The sequence below is a fragment of the Sturnus vulgaris genome, chromosome 8 (genome assembly GCF_052056855.1).
Source record: "Sturnus vulgaris isolate bStuVul1 chromosome 8, bStuVul1.hap1, whole genome shotgun sequence".
NCBI lineage: Eukaryota > Metazoa > Chordata > Aves > Passeriformes > Sturnidae > Sturnus > Sturnus vulgaris.
Genome location: NC_142250.1, coordinates 3,968,668 through 3,981,875, shown reverse-complemented (window position 1 = coordinate 3,981,875; position 13,208 = coordinate 3,968,668). Strand labels below are relative to the sequence as shown.

At 45.3% G+C, this 13,208-nt stretch overlaps 1 protein-coding gene across 4 annotated transcripts in view; it reads right to left on the bottom strand.

Moving 5' to 3' along the window:
* SGMS1 (sphingomyelin synthase 1) overlaps positions 1–13,208 on the bottom strand; it is an 86,076-nt gene that overhangs the window by 71,704 nt on the left and 1,164 nt on the right. For 2 of the 4 annotated variants that reach the window (XM_088168733.1, XM_088168735.1), the window contains exon 2: positions 4,737–4,870. The exons of the other annotated variants lie outside the window; for them this stretch is intronic. The gene's annotated coding sequence lies outside the window, so the exon portion shown is untranslated. The remainder of the gene's footprint in view (positions 1–4,736; positions 4,871–13,208) is intronic. 4 annotated transcript variants of the gene reach the window in all.

Genomic DNA, 13,208 nt, shown 5'->3' with positions numbered 1-13,208 from the left:
CAGGACAGAAAGAAAGGATGGGCACAGGCACAACAGCTGCAAGCAAACTTGGAAACACCAAGAATTTCCACTTCATGTTTAGTTAAAACAGCTCCACCTTCACCTCACACTATTTCTGGAGCCAAAATTTGTACTGGCACATGGATGTCACCTTCTCATGTGGCTTCCCAGAAGGCACAAGCTGCTTACAGAGCCTGTCACCATCCTAAAATCTGTGCCAGGGGAGGGTCAGGTTACACATCAGGAGGAATTTCTTCCTGGAAAGGGTGGGCAGGGGCTGCCCAGGGAGGTCACTCAGTGCTCTGGACTGGTGACAAGGTGGGGACCGGGCACAGCTTGGAACTCGATGGGCTGGGAGATGTTTTCCAACCTAAATGCATCTGTGAGCCTTGTGAACTACAGCAAATGCTACATTTTTGTCTCCTGCTTCACAGGGAAAGAACAGGATTGAACAACCTGGGTCAGGTATGGGGGAGGAATATTGAGCAGGTGACTCCTGAGTGGTGGCTGAGCAAGGAAATCTCTGGTATGACAACCCAGAAGTCAGTGAAACTCCTTTCCAAGTTACTTGAACCAAAGGCAGTAACCAAACCACAGGTGTGCATCACAGCAAAAGAGTTCCACAGCGAGACCTGGGCAGCAAGTCCTGCACAAGGCAGGAAAGCAAAGCTAAGGAAAAATCAGCAAAGTGGCCATTATCAAGCACATCTCCTTCTGAAGCAGCTCCTCTTGCTGGAGAGCCCATTTTCACCTCAGACAGCAAGCAAGGAAGGGATGCATACCTACAAGTGCCTTCACCAGCCTGAAGTTCTTGCTGCAGTTCCTTTCTCCCCTCTCTCACAGCAAGGCTCTTTATTTTTTAAACGAATCAAGCACATCTCACAAACCTCTCGTAGCCACTTAAAGCCAGGGGTTAAGTGCAGCTGAAGTGAGGCAGCATTTCTCCTGTTACACTAAAATTGTCTTACGTGTTGCTTTTTCCCATTCTGTTGGTGCCAGAGCCATCAGAGGGAAGCAGGGGGGAGCTGGAAGGCAGCATGTGCAGGTATTAGTACAGGAAACCAATCCCTCTGGGAGCACTGAATTCCAGGGCGGGTCAGCAGAGGTGACTCAGCTGGGGTGCAGCCTGCTCCCAAAATCCACAAACAGACCCTGTTCCCTGGGTGTCCAGAGGCAGGGGATCTGCTCTCCATGTGCTGGGAGTGTTTTATTTATTCCCTCGTGGCTGTAGAACACAGCAGGTGAGCAGCAAAGCTCCTGCCAGGACATTGTGCTCAGGGTGGGACCACAGACCTCAAACTCCCAGCGACACTTTGCCCCCAGCTGCCCCACACATCAAATACAGCAGGAACATTGTTCTCCTGACACTGACTTGAGTCTCCTGGGAAAACAGATTCTTCTGGGCACTGCAAAAAAAAAAAGGATAAATGAGCCACCTGCACACAAACGCACTGAGGGCAAGGAATTCAAGCTGGGTTTGCACTTGACTCATTTGCAGGACGTAAAGTTAAGAGATGACACCTGTGACAATCAGGTGTGTGTTTAATTAGTCTAGAAAGCAGCTATAAGAGTAGCAATTACTCTGTGTTAACCATCCATACATCCCCAGTCTGATGCAAAAGACCTTTAAATCTCAAAAAAGATTTTAAACAGGCTTAACACCAACATTAACAAGTGGCAGGGGCCTTGCTAGAGTTGAGAGGTCATCCCTGCGGGAGAACAGCACAATGTGTTCATAAATAAACTAACTCAACAAAACAAGTACAGCTGAGCCCTAAGGAAGCAAAATAAATTAAATAAATTGAAACTTCCAGCTACAGAAGTTATGTCAACTTTCAGAGGTTCCCATAGTTTGCAGCAGAAATTTGTTTCACGTGCTGAAAGTTTTTTACCCTCTGTCTTGGCCTCAAAGCCATCAACTTGGAGAAGGAATTTAACTTGGAAAAGATATTTTCTGGACAACACACCCCTGCTAAGCTCCAGTAACTGCTTTTTAATCTTGCTTCTTCCAGGCACTGCTGCAACAATCCTCCCGTGCAGGTAAACAAATGATAAGGGACGGTCATTTCCCAGGCTTTGATGGGTATACAGGCAGAAATTCCATATAAAAAAAGATATCCTTTCAGAGTTAGCTTTGGAGAGCATTCTGTTCGTTAAGGCTCTGCCTTCTTCATGGAAAAAGCCCTTTGGGAAAGGCAAACCTGGCCATGCATTCTCAGCATGAGATCTGGCATCTGGCAAAGTCCTATTGGCTGTTCTGCTTGGCTGGAATTCCACAGCTTTCCTGGAATTCCACGGCTTTCCCCTCCCTCCCCACAAGCAACAGCTCAATTCTGAGAACTGCAATTAGGGAACACACACTTTCACTTTGAACAGAATCAGATTGTGATCTAACTCTGACCCCCCCCCCCTTCAGTGCCATTCCCACCATTCCCACCACCCCACCTCAACACTTTCACGTTTGGTTTTGGTATTTCAGCAGGAGCTGCCTTCCCCTTTTCCTCCTGAAAGTTTCTGTGGTAAACTTTGACACCCAGTCACCAAACTGTGGCTTTTGAAAGACACACAAGTCCCCTGAAGAAATCAAAATACTGGGAATAGGAGTGAATTCCCTGCTGTGGTCTGCTCCTGCTAAAAATACCGAGCTGGGAGTCTGAAGGCTGCACCTGCACAGACGTGAGGGATTAATAATCTCTTCCAAACAAGTCTGCGAACAAGGAAAATATAACTGGCTTTTGCACTACTTCCCTTTTTGAGAAGCTGTTTCCTGCAAAGCATCCTTTACTCAGGTTTTCCATTACCTTTGTAAACGCCTCTTCCAGCTTCAACAGCTCATCAGATGATTTATGAAAGGTGCAAAAACACTACATTGTCAGGAAAGAGAAAAGCTGCAAATTTGCAAATTTGACCTGAACAAAGCAACATATTTTTGCTAAAAATTAACAGAAAGTAGGGTGGAAATTGAGCTAAATCTTCCATAAAATCAGAAAGTGCTGCTGGGGCTGCAGACAAATCCTGTGCTCAGAAGCAAGGAGTCACTGTCAGTAGAGAAGACCTTTCCTGGAATGCACAGACCTCTTGTTCAAAGGGATAACAGAAACATAACACAAAGAGGAGCAACTGCATAAAAACACCAAAGTCACGACAATAAACAAAACCCACTTGAAAATGGTTGTTTGTTCCCATTTCTGTGGAACAGCCCAAACCAGGGATTGTCTGCTTTCAGTTCCCAAGGTAAGGAAGACGTTTAAGCTCCCTTGTCCTCAGAAATATCAGCAGTACAAGATATTCTGTTTTTCAGCAAAATAAACTTTTCTATTGCAGATCTGATGAGCCAGTTGGCCTCGGATCTGGCAAAAATGTGGTTTCTGGATTCACCTCCCCAAAACTGGACACACCTCAGCATCAGGAATCTGTTCCATCTCTCTAAGAGTCATCTGCAATGTCTTGGGGCTCTGGCCAAGCAATTAATTCTTCCTAATTGCTGGAATGGGACCACCCCTAGCTGGAATTGCAGCCAGCTCTCCCTCCCTGCCCTGCCCTGCCCTTGGGAGGGATGCTGATCACTGACTCCAGCTTCAGGCAAGTCTGCTGGGAAAAGGAGGCCTCGGAAATGGGATCCTGGCTGCTGCTGGATGTAAATATGCAGCGGGATGTCCTGCAGGGCAAGCAGGTCACACGGACCCGGCACAGTGACACCTGTGACCTGGGCGGGAGCAGCACTGGGATGGCTCCAGTTGGATCCTGGCTCACCACAAGCAGCTTGGGGTGAAGCCAGACACAGGGTTGTTCCCTGACAACCAGCAGGATGAGGATCCTCCCTCCTCTCCCCTGCATGTCTGCTCAGTGCTCCGGTTCTTGAAGGAAGGAGAAGGAAGCATCCTCCCAGTCCCCACAACCCCACACTGGGATGGGTGTCCCAGTTTCCCTCGGAAGAATGTCCCAATATTCCCATATAGGATTTAAGATGGACTGACACATGTTGCAAAAGCAGTTTAATTAAGGAAAAAATAAAATATTCTCCATAAACTGTAATACAAAAGAAAAATCAACACAGCCCCTACCTAAATTTTCTGATGCTGACCTTACCAAGTCAGGCTTTGTTTCCTTCTTCAGCACAATAAAAATTCAGTTTATGCTTCAATGACCGAATCACCAGTTGTTACAAACTATCTACATCACTCTCATCCCCTCCCTGAAGTTTCTAGGAAATTGATTGCATCTGCACATGACAGAAGAATCCAAGTTTGACAACGCTTCCCATAACAGTATTCCTGCATTTTGAGCACAAGGAGCAGCATACACAAACAGGGTGGCTGACCTGGCAAAGGCAGCTGGTGCTGAAATGCCAAATTCCCCTCCCCTCTCACCTTACCAAATACCCCAAATGCAGTGCAGGGTTCCCAAAGCAAGGCAGGCCTTGGGGCCCAAAGGACATGAGATGGGAATGGACAGGGGGAAGTGGGAAGGGACATGAGGACGAGGGAATGGACAGGGAGGAACAGCAAGCAGACCAGCCCAGGAAAGGCACACGGACTGTGCCTAGGGGTGATTTCAAAGTGTCCCATTTTAGCTGCATTTCTGAGCCTTGCACAAACCTCCCTTCACTCCAATGACAAGAGGCAGCACCAGAGGTGACAAGTTGAGCTTGGGAATATTTGCCAAGTCATGCTGAGAATACTTCTATTAAACGTTGTGCTTAAAACCGTGTCGCTTTGCTGCACATCAATACTTACATGGAGGAATTATTTAAGTACACAGCTCTGTAAGCACCTAAAAAAGTGTCCAGATAAGGAATAGCTCTGCTCCTTCTCCTTCTCTTCCCACTTGTCTGAGGCACTGCAGGAACGGTGCTGCCCTCACTCTGCCGCTGTAAATCATAGCAATGAAAACCCCAATTAAAACCAGAAAGGCATTTTGCTCAAGACAATCAGGCAGGGCAATCTGTCTTCAAAGGGCCTGACTTGAACACTTCATTTTTTAAAAGTACAGCCCAAATAAAATAAGTAGGTTATTAAGCACCCCCAGCAGTCTCTTCACATAAATGTCCATGGAGTATAATTCACTGCTTTTATGAAAAAGGAAATGTTTTTAAAGCAGACTGGGAAAGGAAACAAATCCTCAGAACCAGAAGATAATACTGCCTCCAGAGAACCCACTACAGAAACCATTCCTCTTTTTATTTATTTTAATTCTTTGCCCACTTTTAAGGCTGTAAGGACAGCAGGATCGGCATGTTCAGCTCTCAAAATCCTTCACGTTTCACTTTGCAGTGTCTGTGGAAATAAACGGATTTTTCCTCCCTTCCAGCTGAAGTTTGTGGGCCCTCTTCCATGACCACCAAAAACACAAAGACAAAAGGGTGGAAGAACTCTACACCACCATTCTGCACTCAAGCATTGCTCCAGCACCCCCAAATCCAGCAATCCCAAGCAAAGAGACTCCACGATGCCCGAGTACTTCTTTCCAACAGTGAGTAGCACTAACTGAGCAGGGAACGATCTGGTGTGCAAATGTCACACTGGAATACACCCCACAAGCTGCACTGGGCTCTATCCCAACTATCCTAATTCAGGACAGTACTGGGAAACAAGCAAGTCTGAGCATTTCCAGCTGTCTGCACACATCCTGTCACTGCACTGGCTATTCACCACCAGCAACACTCCTCCAGTTATTTCCAAAAGCAAGACCCACTTCAGTTCAGTCTACTGCAGACCCTCAGCTGCCTCTTGTTTTTAAACAAAAATAAAACTCAACAATATATCAGTCCCAAACACAAAGTTTGCTGACACAGCTGACAGTCACTGCAGATGTTACTCCACTTCAGGGGTGCTGAAAATGTCATTTTGCATGGCCCAGACCCGAAAGAAGCCCGTTACTGATACTCCCTGTGCTGCTGCTTCCCTCAGTGCTGTTATTTCCCTCTTGATAAGGCCCCACCTCGCCAGGCAAACCACACAGCATGTGACCAAAACCTCATGGAACGCCCCTTAAGGCAAACTGGGAAGAAAAAACAGCTCTTTGACAGCCATGAATTCAACCAGCCCAGAAAGCTCGCTTTGAACAGATGTACCCCCAACCCGAGGTTTCTCTAGGAACAAAATCTGAGCCTGAAAGCAGGGATTCAGTGATAGGGCTCAGAGGTTACAGCTCTGAGGTGTTCGCTCCTCCCCTGGGTGCCAGGCTGGGAAGCCTCTTCCTGCCACAAGCCGCTCTGCCACCACAACCACTCCCTTACAGAGAAACACACCAGTGACACCAGGCTGGCAAATTCAACAAGTTCTTCTCCAGTGAACACAGAAGCCCAGAGTTTGGAACCTGCACCTTTCAAAGGCTGGGAGCTCTGTGTCCCCACAGCTGTCTGTGTCAGGAACACATGTCCAAGCATGCAAGGTGTCAGGGTGTCTCTGCAGGAATACAAAGCTCCCACCCCATAACACTCATGCTGAAAAGTGCAGCGAGACAGGGGGAGGCAAAGCTTTATCCACTTCACAATTTCTGGGAAGCTTAGAGCAGAAGGGCCAAGTGCTCCCTGGGTTATTATCCCATGTCTGGGTTATTATCCAATCTTCAAATAAATACAAGTCATTAATTTATTTGCATGACATCACATCCTGCAGGCTGAATTTCAACACACAGCCATAACACTGGAACACGTGAAGAAAAACAGCATTGCCTAGGATTTCTAGCCTGCTTCCCAACCTTCTACCTTGGAAAGACCTAAATGGATGTCCTGACATGGAAACAATATCCCCAGGGAGTTAACAAACAAAAGACAAAACAATCTGTGAAGTCAACCAACATTTTGTAGAGTGGACAATTATTTTAAATATTTGCTCATATCCAACTGCAAATGGGCAGCATTAAAGCACAATTACAGTGTGAGGGGGATTACAAAGTTAAGAGGTTAAAGGATATTGTTTGCATTAAGCACAATATTAGCAAAGGAGAAGTCTAACAGGAAGAATCATAAAAGGATTTTAGACTGGCAGCCAATAAAGTGGCCAAGCAAAGTTCCCTGTAGACAGTTATAAATGATGCTGATCAATTCACTTGTGCCCTGATGGACCATGAGTTAAGGAGCAGCAGTCAGAAGTTAAGATATCTAAGGAGTAGTTCATTAAGAACATCAAGTCAGTTGGCCAGGCTCAGAGAAGAAATCAGCTAATGGCCTTTAGTGCATCAATCTGGTGCACCTGTATCCAATGTCATCCGGGTCTCAGGTTCCTCCCTCCCCTCCCTTGGCACTGAATCAAGCTTCCAGGTTATCTCCCCACACAAGGTGGGAAACCCTCTCTCCAAAGCAGCTCATCTCCTCCCTTGGACATTTTCAAACCCCAACAGGACCCTGAAAAACCTGACATTTCTTTGGGGTGAGTCCTGCTCAGAGGAGGAAGTAATATAGATTTGCCAGTGATTGTCATCTCCACAAGTATTCTCCCAGCCACTTAGACTTCCTGAACCCGTGGCTGAACTCTGGCATTCCCTCTCAAAAATTCTTGGATACAAGGCACGTGGCTGGATGGGTCTGTGTCTTCTCAGCACAGACACTCATTTTCTTGCAAGCAAAGGAATTTTGAACAAACCATCAGAACTTAAATAATCCCCTTCTGATAAATGTGCTTAGGGCCCTGGTTTTGTTTTTTAAATGGCCTTTGATAACCCATCTGTTTATGTTTTGAAAGGGAGAAAAAATGAATTAGGAAATTGCACAGGCACAAAAACAAAGGCAGTATCTGAAAAAGAGTTTTGTTAATTTGTGGGTAATTGCTCATTACTGCAAAATAAGTTTTTTGCAGTGTTTCATGGAGAGTAGATAAGAACCCCCAGTCCATTACTGAGTATTGCTTTTGGCAAAGGAGAGCTTCTCCCAGGGTGGAGAGCTCCATAAAACCATGATTCCATTAAGTACAGATCCTGACATCCCAAAAGTACCCGAGGAAAGGGAACAACGTGTTTTGTCGAGTCATTAAGCAGGGATATTCACATCCTTGCACTCACCCTTTTCTGTCCACTCTTGCCTTGATCACAGCTCTGCTTTGGACATTAGCTCCCCCCTGCTGGCTCTGCTGAGCACCCCAAACTTCAGCACTTTGGAACATGGGTGTTCCTCTCCCTTCCTGTAAGTCTGGTTTGTTATTCCACCAAAAATGTATTCCCCAGACACCCAAACATCCACAGCCATTGACACCCTCTGCAAGGGGCAAAGCTCCCCAATCACCCACAAATGCTGGATTTTCCCTCCCCGTTAAAGCAAGTGGGTTTTAAACCCTGATGCATCACAGAATCCCAGAATGGTTTGGGTTGGAAGGAACCTTAAAACCCAACCTGTTACACCCCTGCCATGGGCAGGGACACTATCCCAGACTGCTCCAAGCTCTGTCCTACCCAGCCTTGGACACTCCCAGAGAAGGGGCAGCCAGAGTTTTTGGGGCTGCCAGCACTTAAGGAGGACACCCTGGAGTGCTCCCTCGGAGAAGGCTCTGGGAGCAGCTCACCACTCGCATGGCCAAGCAGGTACTCTGGCAGCAATCGCTCTCAAGGCGCTTTCAAGGTCTTTTTCATCATCCTAACAGCAGAGCCATTTTTAAGCCTTTCAAATAGCTTTAAATTAACTTCCCTGACAAAGTTTTCCAGAGCAATATAACCTGACTACGTAAAACTCCATGCAGGGACAGGCAGAAGACAAAGAGCAGACCTGAGAGTGGAGGAGACGCTGGATTTAGATGGAGCTGTTTCATTACTATGTAGATTCAAAGCCATTCCTGCAGTTACTGAAGCACTACCCCAGCCCTCCTAGCAAGCAAAAATCCATTTTGTGTACAAATAGGGCTTTTACAGCTTTGGCACAGTGCTCGACTGCAGAGTCAAACTTTTCAATGCCTGACAAGATTTTACTTGAAAGTGGCAGGAGAGCTCATGCCAGGAGCCCGTATGAAATGCCAGCTCAGTGGCACAAGGTCAAAGCCTGGTGTCAGGAGATTTAATGGAAGTGTTTCCAGACGAACTTCTTAAAATCACTGTGCTATCTAGGGAGGCACAGATTTACACTGCTTGGAAAGCCAAGGACCAATCTTTATGACTCTTTTCCAATCGAGGGTAATTTCTTTAACACTTTACCTCACAAAAAAAGCACAGCAGCAGGGTCTGCTTTTCTGTATCTATATCCAAATATCCAATCTTTGGGTATTTGGCTGAAGTTAAGAATAAAGAAGTGTTTAACGACACAGTTTTTGTTTTACAAAAAAACCAAACAAATGAAAACAAAACAAACAAAAAAATCTACAGAAAGCACCAACCACACGCTCCCCCCACAACAATCACCCCCAAGCCCTTCCCCAATCAACAAACCCTCAGGTGCAGAAGTTGCTAATGTCCTGAATAAAATCCCCAGAAGACAGACACAGACAACTGAGTTTAAATACTAACAGCCCAAACAATTAACCTTTCTCCAATAGTGCCTAAAACTACGGTTAGAGAAGCAGAAATTTAAACTGAACTGAAAGGTTCTATAATCTTTACCATTTTTTACAGAAGTATTTAAGGTTAAGTTGGTGTTAACAATGACCCTGAGCAGTCAAGCACTAAGACTTTCAACGTAGTAGATTTTGCCAGCTGTCACCACGTTGTAATGTACAAGGGGACAAGTAAAACCCCATCAAACTCTGATCTGTCTGCTCAGGGTCTCCCCCTCCATCTGCACAAATGCACTGTTGGATTCACTCACAAGAGCACATTTGCAAGTGCTCCTCCATTCCCCCATTAAAACATTTCAATCGTCTGGCTCTGCCATTTTAACAAATTCAAGTATAAGACTTTAAATTCAATTAGCACAAATCTCAGTGCTCCCAACATTAAATTTGCAAGTGACATTTAGTGGCATTCAACACACACGGAGCTAAGCTAATACACTAATGGACCAGCAAGGGAAATTGTAAAACACTCCCAATTGCAATGCTCTTTTTTAGTAAAGGAAATTAAAGGAGACTGCAGTGGACAGGAAGAGATGACAGCTATTAAAAATCCTTCTTAAGCCAAGGCTGCAAAAGCTCTCCTCTCCAGATCCACCTGTTCAGAAAGGGGCAATTTTAAGGCTCTTTCAGTCCTTAAGACAGGATTTACCCTGGTTTTACTTCTGTTTCTTCCTACTTTTTCTGATGAAGGCTTAGACAATGCAGCCCCACCGTGTGTTGTTCCTCAGACACAGAGAGCAGGGATAAAATTCCCAAGCCTCGTCCCACACAGCTAATAAGGATGTAACAGTGCCCACAACACCCTAAAAAGCCAGTACAGCAAAGCCACCTGAGGAATTCTGCCACCACACCTGTGCCTCACCCAGCTTGCTAAGGAAGCTGCCAGTTTTCCTGCACTGCAGAAACCCAAAGCTACTGAACTTCAGAGATTCCTTGAAGTCCTTTTTTTCCCCCAACTGGTAATATGCTTTGCCTTATTTCCTATTATTTCTTATTTTTAAACAGAAAAAAAGCTACCTTCAAGCAGTTTCAAACAGAAGGCAGATCAGGCTGGGAAGTCAGGGATCAAGAAAGTGTTAGAGTCATGCTCTAAGCAGAGGGAGATTTATTTTGTCGTGCATTTAAATCTAAGCAAATTAGCACAGGCAAAACCTATGGAAGATGATTTCCCAATAAGGATATATTAGTGGTTTTCTTTGATTATGGATGTGTAACTGGACAGTAGAACAGGACCCCAGCAACACACGAAGGAAACATCAACAGGACATCTGTCCCACTCTAATTTTCTCCCCTGATTTGGATGAGTCAACTGTAAAGCCCAGCAACAGCAGTAACTGCATTTCTTTAAGAAACATGTTACAGTCTCCAAAATAAAGTTTTCTTTTCTCTTTCCAGCTCTTGATCGAGGACTGTGAGAACAAAGCTCATGGGTTACTTTCAAGATTTTGGGGTTTTTTTTCTCCCCTCAACTACAACACCACATTTGGTAAGACCAGAAACAATACAGATAAGTATTTTAGAGATGTTTAAATCACAGAATCCCAGAATGGTTTGGGCTGGAAGGCACCTCAAGGGTAATTTCTTTCCACCCCACTGGGTCACGGGTGGGGTTTCCACCAAACCTCACTACACAGTTACAGCTGGCAGCTTATTAGGATGGATGTTCTTTCGATCCATGAAAAGCCAAAGTAACCTGCACCAAACACTGCCTCTGCTAAGCAGATTTTCAAAATAATAAAATATGACTGAGATGAAATAATCCAAAAAAGCCAGTAGGTTTCACACGTCCCTCAGTCTTACGCATTGCACCCAGCATTTTGGGGAAAGAGGGAGGCAGGACTTTATCACTAACCTTATGATGTCACACTACACAATTTGGGAATTCAAGCTGAATTAAGAGCTGGAGATTCCATGCAGAACACCAGCCCTCCAGAGGGCTCCTGCCCCTCTCTGTGTGCTGGTGCCCTGGGCCCCAAAGGCCCCCTTTGGAAATCACTGACAGTACATGCGAGCTCAGTTTGTGACCATCAGATCCAAGAAACCTCTAAAGAACTCAGATTCTTTGGTTGATTTTAAGCTCACCTCTACTTCAGAGTGCTTTCTCCCTGCACAGCTGAGTTTAATCTGCTGCACTTGAATCATGACTGAAATAGCATTCGGGTGCTCTGCTCCACTCTGCTTTGTTCAGCAAAGAACAGCCTGGATGTACCTGGCTAGGCAGCCTTAGAAACTCTTCCTGCCCTACACAAGTTCCTGCAAACCACCCCAGGAAAGAGGGACCTCGTGCCACGTCCAGGAAAAGCAGCCTTCAGGCCTGTGTGCAACACTCCTTTTTGCTTTTTGATGATGCTATATGGATTTATTCTATTACACAAACAACAAATTACCCTGTCCCCAACAAGGGTCTGGATTATTTTTGAGCATTTTTTTTTCCACAGGATGTCCTGCTGCCCCAATTAAAAAAGTCTTTAATTCCACAACCATTCCTTACGGCCAGGCTGAAATTGCTTTTAAATCTGAGTAAGTCCCAGGCCACCCATATTTAGTGCACCAATTAACCAAAGCTGAGCGATGCAGAGAGGCAGCAACCAGAAGAAGGAAGAATTTTTAAGTCACCATCATCCACAGTGCATGGGTTCAGTTCAAGGGAACTCAAGAATTATCTAATTAAAAGTAGCACCTATTCAAGCTTGATGAGTGTTGGAAGATGCAATGAGATCCATGGAAAACAAATTTCTGCCTTTTAACCATAAACTCTCAGCAGCCAAATAACAACCATAATACCTCCAAGTCCTGAAAATCATCCACCTACTTGGATTTATTAAATTTGTAAATGTCTCATCAAAATCTAATTAACACGAGAGATGCTGTTCCCAGGTTGATAATGTGGAAGGAGAAAGAACCGTAATAATTTGGGAATCACCATTTGTTGCACACATCACAAACACAATTTAAAGGCATCTGAGCTGAATTTAGCTCTGCTCCACATGCCCAAAAACTCAAAACAATCACAGCAATCTCTCTGGATTTAGAGGGGGTTTATTACCCACATTGTAAAAGCAGCCTTTACCTTTTGTCTGCTACCAACTAGGGGGACTGCCTCCTCTTTCCAAACTTTAAACAACTTCACAAAGCTGGAGCAATTTTAACACCCACAAAATACTACACAAAACAAACCAGAACACAACTCCAATACAACATCCACTCCCCAAAAAAACAGAGCCAAGCCCAAACCCACCAAGATGCACAGCATCACTTCCACCGACTTCAGCCAGGTGTTTTGTACTGGTTCTGTGTTTTTGCACTGGTTCACAGCTGGGCATGGAAGCCAACAAGAAAGCATTTTCAGCCATGTGGACCTGCGAGAAGGCAGTCCTGAAGGCATCACTACAAATCCTGCTGTCACACCAGGCTGCACCATCAGCCAAAGTGACACGAGGACGCTCATCGACATCCCAGTGCTGCTCTGCTAGGAGAGGCTGCCTGCATCAGCAAGCTTCAGCAGCACCATGTCAATATGGCAGAGCTCTCATTTTTCACAAATAATAATCTTTTTCTCTCTCTTCCCATCCTCTCTCTGTGTATTTATGGTGCCTTGAAGGCACCGAGGCACTCTTTAATGAGGTTTTCACACAAGACAGAATAAATTAGAAATCTTGATCAAAACAGGGCCTCCAGGAGGAACACAGTACAAAGACAGCCCCATGCCTTATACACCCTGGAAAATCCAAATAC